The sequence below is a fragment of the Papaver somniferum genome, chromosome 10 (assembly GCF_003573695.1).
Source record: "Papaver somniferum cultivar HN1 chromosome 10, ASM357369v1, whole genome shotgun sequence".
NCBI lineage: Eukaryota > Viridiplantae > Streptophyta > Magnoliopsida > Ranunculales > Papaveraceae > Papaver > Papaver somniferum.
In genome coordinates this window covers 95,726,503-95,733,968 of record NC_039367.1, presented here as the reverse complement: position 1 = coordinate 95,733,968, position 7,466 = coordinate 95,726,503, and the positions used below count along the sequence as shown (strand labels likewise).

Below are 7,466 nucleotides of genomic sequence, written 5' to 3'. Positions count from 1 at the left end.
AAATAACAAACTAAAGTTTCTCATACCGCTCCTTATACCAAAAGAACGAAATGAGAAGAGGCAAAATGTGGGTGCAAAATACTGCACACTCATTTCTTATGCGAAACAACCCCTTTAGTAGCAAGCGAACACAGACGCATACGACATATCCAAATGACGTCATCAAGTCAGAATTAAAGTGTGAAGATCTATGCAGAAGTAAAGAAACCGTGCGGTAGTGTAAATGTCCGAGCGACACTGACGCGTCTCAGATCCGAAAAATAAAGGCTTTATTAGCTTTCCTCCACTATGTAAACTCCTACAAAAGGAGCGAGAGACTCTTGTGGTAGGAGAGATTTTTTTGGTGAGCTAAGGATTGATATTTAGGAGAGAGAGAGTTATTTGCTTTCCAAGTTAGGGTTTTCTCTTATCATCTTTGTATTTGTTTTAAGTTTTAATAAAATATTTTGAGTTCTTCATAATGGTTTCTTAGATTACTTCGTAGATTCTCTTTTTAGGGTGTTGTTGTAGGATTTCCTGCAACTACGTGAAAAATATATAAAATTGAAAAGAATCAGAGCAAAACAAAAATAAAGGATATGTATTATGGACACAAAAGAGTGTATGTGATTTTTACACAAAAGAAATTATTAACAAATACATGAACCAAATTAAGGACTTCTTTCCCCTTATATGGAAACACTGTTGGGTATTCCCCTGCCTGTAAGTCCGAGAGGATCATAAGGTAAAGGATATGGACACAAAAGAGTGTATGGGATTTTTACAGGCCCCGTTCTGTTCCTCCATCGCTCTTCGTTGTTCATTTCCACAATTCAATTCTCAATCTTCACCAATTTCTCACCAAATCTTTTAAATGCTTCAAGTGGTGTTGCGTCTTTAGTCCAAAACTCGGGGGTACTCTCTTTGTCCAAGAAACACTTCATCAGTGGAATGTTTGGACAAATTTTCAATGAGAGATATAACAAGTAGAGTGTCAAGTTGACTGTTGATGGTTTGTAAAAAAACTAAATCTGGATTTTTCAAAAGTTCCTCATATTCATGTGTCCCTATTTTAGGCATGAATCGTCTACTCGTGGTTGGACGATTTGGAAGGTAACCTGCGTATGGATATTGCCCAAAGTTCACTGCTGCATGGAGTGCTGAAGATATCCATATAATTGCGGTGCATGACTGAGTTAGCTCTGACAGGGTTTGCATTTTTGGCCACCATGGTTCATCTTTCAAGTCACCATGGCCTTGAGTTCTCATATCCTCCCACCATGATTGGAGCTCAGTATCATCTTGGATCAAGTCATCGCTAGGATAGTAAAACGAACAGTAATCAAGAACCCAACTATGAATTGCTGACCAGATTTCAAGCCCGTCTACTGCAAATGGATAATCCTCGATCAATAAACGTAGACCATGTGGTTTGCTTGGGTCTTGCACTGCAATTCCTCTAAAAGAAGCAAAAAAATGTTAAATTTTAGACAACGTAATGAAACGTATATTTCTAGGATCCATGCTTCCAACAGGGAATGTGCACAAACTTGATCAAGCATAACTAGTAGAGGCATCTTAAGGAGTTTTTTTATAGGTAACCTTTTAAGGAGACTTTCTGGAAGTGCTTGTGCTGTGAAGTTCCATCCTTTGTAGATCTTAGCGGACAATTCCATGGAAAACTTTCCTGGAAAAACACATCTCTCAATAAAACCATCTGCACATATAAGAATCTGACGTGCCAAAGCATTGATATTCATTGGATCTCGAAAATGAGGTTGCAAAAGTTTATAGATTGGATGAAGAACACTCAGTTGTCTATTAGTAGCAATTATGAATGGTTCGATCACAGCATGGGTATACAACCTGTGAAAAAGAATCCGGTCACATTGAGTAAAAAACTTGAGGTTTTGGATTAACGTAATTTTGATTTACTATAAAAAGTAATACCAGTGGCTGATAAGTTGATGAACACCAGAGTCATTGACAACCGCATAAGCTTTGGCTAGCTGCCAAATTGAACCCTGAACACCTTCTTGAGCTGGTGTGTAGACTTGATTTTCAACACCATAAACCTCTCCATCTGGATGCCGTAAACTCAGCTCAATCGCCAAAGTCTTTAAGGTCCCATCATCCTGTAATAAGAGGAGTGTCCTAGTAGCATAGGTTTTTGTCGCGGTTATATTTATCCGACTTAAGTACGGAATCAGGTGATCATGATGGTCCAATATGAACAACTTCCTCTTCTCTAATGCCTACAAAATGAGATCAATTCTTTACATTAACTCCTTCACACTCTATTATAGCGAAAGATTGATAAAATAAATTCACTATTGATAGTACCTCATCTACTGTTAGCCCATTCAAGTTTTTCTCAATATGTTCTTTGGTTATGGAACTCGTGTGGTTTCCGTACAATGTAGGATCAAGTGTACTAGTTGGGAGGAAATTCTGTACAGCCGTTATTAAATTAGAAGCGGAAATTAATGCTGAATTTTACTATATGTGATAACCAAAGCATTTTGATTTGCATATGTACTTGGAGAAGGCAAATGGCGACCGGGTTAACTCCTGCAAGCATTTCTCGTCCGAATTCTTCGTCACTCCTCCAAGAAACTTCATCAGCTGCAAACACCCGTAACCAATTCCAATAATCTATTTGGCAAGCAAAAACTATGTTTTGTGAGTAAGTATAAGTATAACATTACCTTGTATCACTCCAGGCTTAGGGAATTTGAGAGGATGTGCACCATCAGAACGAAAGATTTCTTTAACGAACTCCAAGCTAAAACAACAACATGAATTCAATGAATGGGAGCTTGCAGGTTGATCGACTCGTCCCTGGTATCCTTCATAAAGATAATGCACATCCTCGAAGCAATCAAATTCATTGGGTGTCTTATCAAAAATTGCTCTTATTTCTCGGTGAAAAATCTGACCCAGTCCCTTCATTGAGTTGGCTAGAAAATCTGAAAACTTGAGTTGACTAAACTTTTCATCTCTGGGAACATAAATGTTTAAGTTGAGTACGAACATTTGGCTTTCATAGCTTGGATCTGCATATACATATGAGTGAAATGGTAAAACTAGCTCATCCCTTTACGTGATAAAAGTTAAAATAAAATGTCAGTTACAAGAAGGTCAAGGATGTGATACCTTTTCTTATGGGCTTTCGCCCTGTCCTTCCTCTTTGAGGGTAAGGCAACTCGGTTGAATTTCCAAGAATAGGACGGTTGGTTCCCAAGTCATTGTACAGTGCGTAGTCGTAAACCCGATCCCATGCCTGAAGTTCTCCCATTCCATCTCCTCTAAGAATTTTGAGCTCGTCTTCTCTATATTTACGTAGAGGCTCTGGTGTGTTACTGGTCAGGTAACTCAGCATCAATCAATACATGTATGACATAAATGGGATAACATCAAATTTCAACTCTACTTTCCCTTCAAACGTAATTACGAATGAAGAAAATTTCCAAGTGTATACAAATTCTAAGTATAAATATGAGTTCACCTGGTTAGAGAAGAAAACCCGGGTATACTTGTAGCGTTTAGATGGGTAAACCCAAGAATTACACATAGAATGAACAACACCTACTCCGGGAACATCTTCTAAAGTAAAGGTTTTGAGTAAAAATTCACTGTGATGGTAATTCTTGATTAAGAATGCACCCGGCATTCCAACGGACTCATCCCATTCAAATGTAACATGAAATTCTGACAATCCAGCAGTCAAAGAGGTACTCTTTTTCACCCATTCTTCCAAATACGCTTCCTTAGTAACCTTACCTCGCATTTCATTTTCTGTATTTATTAAAGAAAAGGTATAGGCATGCTTTAGAGAGATTTGGAGTTCACTGTGGAGTTTCCAAAACTTAATTTCATGATTCTAATGAGTATTAAAAAAGGGGATAATTTATGAGTGATTATTGTTACCTGGGTCAGCATTAACAGAACTGATAAGTTGTAAACAAACACCTTTACCACATAACTCATGAGCATGATCAAGTAGAGAAGCAAAGAAATCGGTCACATCCATCATATTTTTCTTCATTAAAACAACAGTTCCTTTAATTTTGATAATCTTGTTTTGATCGTTTTGATTATCCTTTTCATCATCTTCTAGACCAAAGCATTTTCCGAAAACCTCAACAAGGCACATATTTTGGTACAGCACGGAGAGACTAGAAAACTATGAGAAGAATCCAAGAAAAGAAAAGAGGGAAAGGATAAGAACCAAAGTTGAGTATGATACAAATAACTTTGTAGGTAGTTTATTTTAGAGAAAAGAAAAATAATTTTCTGGGAGGAACATAATTAAAGGATTAAGGATGTTGATGTAGATGAGCAGGCTATATCCTATTTGGATGCTAAACATCCTAGTGTAGTAATTTAGATCATTAGGGAGTCTGTTTGAGTCGTCGTATTTTTAGTTTTGGGGTTTTTTCATCCTTTCTTGACTAGCAAGTTAGGGTTTTTCCCCAAGTCTATAAAAGAGTCCTCCATAAACTGTTTAAAGGGTAATGAATATATCTTCTTTATCAACCTTGTTCAAGTTTAACCGATTTTTATCTAAAGATGGGAAACCAAAGCCTAGATATTAATCAATGTTCATAGTCGATATCCTTAGGAGTATTTGAAGTCTGAACAACATCTCTCTATTCTTTACTTTCGCCAACATACGCTGCATTAGTTGGCATCAGAGCCAATTCGATTCTAGGGTTAGTAATATGCCAAGACTAGCAATTGGTTGAGGACGTGGACGAGGTCGTGGTCGAGACCAGGGAGTTGATCCATTTGATTATAATATGATGAAGGAAGAAATATTGAATGAAATCCGAGTGATGATGGGCCAGAATAATATTCGACATGAAGAAGAAGACGAAGAAGAAGGGGATAATACCATCGAAGAAGAAAGGGATAATACCAACCCTTTTGGTAGAAGACGCCGTGAAGGTAGGATAATCCGATGTGACGATTCTGAGCGCTGGAAGGCCGGAATAAAAGTGGAGGTTCCAGAATTTTATGGTGGTTTAGAACCGGAAGAGTTTCTTTCGTGGTTGAATACAATTGAGGAAGTATTGGAATTTAAGGATGTACCAGATAACAAACGAGTTCAGCTGGTAGAAACTATGTTTCGGGGAAGAGCTAATTCGTGGTGGCAACAACGCAAACTACAACGCTCTCGTAAAGGGAAGCAGAAGTTAGTTTCATGGGAGAAGATGAAGAAACATATGAGAGCAGAATTTTTACCACACAACTATATCAGCTTGATGTACCAGAAGCTACAAAACCTACGCAAGGGAACACGTTCTATAGACGAGTACACGAAGGAATTTTATCGATTACTTTCTCTTAACGATTTGTCGGAGTCAGATGAGCAAAGAGTCGCACGTTATGTAGGTGGTCTCCCTCAGCAATATCCGGATACACTTAATATGTTTGACTGTTGTTCTATTTGAGATGCACATCACAGGGCAAGGCAGGTAGAGAAACAATTGGGGCGTAGAAGTTCAAATTGGGGTAACAATGTAGCATCTTCTCAAGGAAGTAATCGTAGTACATCAACAAGTAGTACTATTAATAAACCTAATTCGGTGTCGACACCAAATAAAACTCCAGGCAGCTATTTTGGAGGCAAGTGTAATAAGTGCGGTGAAACTGGGAACAAAGCCACTGACTGTCGCAAAGTAGAACGTGTGAACAAGGCTCTTTTCAATGAGAACGACCGTGAAGTAGATGAATGGGTACCTGAATATGAAGAGGATCCCGAGGATGATGCTGAACCTAATGAAGAAGTAGTTACAGGAGATACAGGAGTGAACTTTGTAGTAAGAAGAAGTTTTCTCACTCCACGTAAAGATGAGGGAGACAACTGGTTACATAATAATATATTCCAGTCGACATGCACGATCGAAGGAAAAGTTTGTCGTTTAGTTATTGATCCTGGAAGTTGCGAGAATATTATTGACGAAGAGGTCGTGAAACGGTTCAGGCTAGAAACCAAGGCTCATCCGCATCCATATAAACTTTCTTGGCTTAAGAAAGGGAATGAGGTAACAGTAAACAAACGTTGCTTGGTTTCTTTTTCGATTGGTAACAAATATAAAGATAAAATATGGTGTGACATTACTAGTATGGATGCTTGTCACTTGTTGTTGGGTCGTCCATGGGAGTTTGACAGGAAAATTAGTCATGACGGGCAAAAATACCTACAGTTTTTTATGGAATGAAGTACGTATAGTACTTGTACCCAGCAAAGACTTGCACCTAAACCATCTACCGGACAAACTACCAATCTCTTGACGCTTAAGCAGTTTGAAGATGAAGTTGAAGATGCAGGAGAACTGTATGTGTTGATTAGCAAAGACCAACAGCCGGATGAAAGTAGTATCCCTATTCCATTCAACCTTTAATTAAGGAATTTATTGATGTTTTCCCTAACGAGTTGCCGGACGAGCTACCACCTCTACGGGATATACAACACCATATTGATCTCGTTCCTGGATCAAGCCTGCCAAATAAAGCGCATTATAGAATGAGTCCTAAGGAGCATGAAGAACTTCGTCGTCAAGTGGAAGAGATGTTACAGAAAGGTTTAATCCGACAGAGCCTAAGTCCTTGTGCAGTACCAGCCTTGTTGATTCCAAAGAAAGATGGAACGTGGAGAATGTGTGTTGACAGTCGAGCCATCAACAAAATCACAGTAAAATACCGTTTTCCAATTCCTAGATTGGATGACTTGTTAGATCAGTTGTGTGGAGCGAAGGTGTTTAGCAAACTCGATTTGAAGAGTGGGTACCATCAGATCAGAATTCGAGAAGGTGATGAGTGGAAAACAACTTTTAAATCGAGAAGGGTTGTATGAGTGGATGGTTATGCCGTTTGGATTGTCCAATGCGCCTAGTACATTCATGCGTATAATGAATCAAATTCTCAGGCCCTTTATCGGTACTTTTGTGGTCGTTTACTTCGATGATATTCTTATTTATAGCGTTGATATGATTTACATGTTCAACATCTTCGAAAGTGCTTTCAACTCTACGTCGGGAAAGTTGTTTGCAGCCATCAAGAAGTGTTCATTCATGACTGACCGAGTTGTATTTCTCGGCTATGTCGTAACCAAGGATGGAATAAAGGTAGATGATTCCAAGGTTGAAGTTGTAAGAAATTGGACTACACCCACTACATTGCACGAGGTAAGGAGTTTCCATGGTTTCGCTTCTTTTTACCGGCGTTTTATTCATCATTTCAGCACCGTTATGGCACCCATTACTGAATGCATGAAAGTAGGAAAGTTTTCATGGTGCTGAGGAAGCTGACAAAGCCTTTGAAGCAGTCAAGACAAAACTAATAACCGCACCACTATTGGTGTTACCTGATTTCAGCAAGCCGTTTGAATTACACTGTGATGCATCGAAGGTGGGAATTGGAGCTGTTTGAGTCAGGAAGGACGACCTGTAGCGTATTTTAGTGAAAGCTGAATGGTGCTA

General features: G+C 38.7%; 1 pseudogene; it reads right to left on the bottom strand.

Annotated features, from left to right (window-relative positions):
• Window positions 1-668: 668 nt before the first annotated feature.
• LOC113319628 lies at window positions 669-7,258 on the bottom strand (annotated as a pseudogene).
• Window positions 7,259-7,466: the final 208 nt, after the last annotated feature.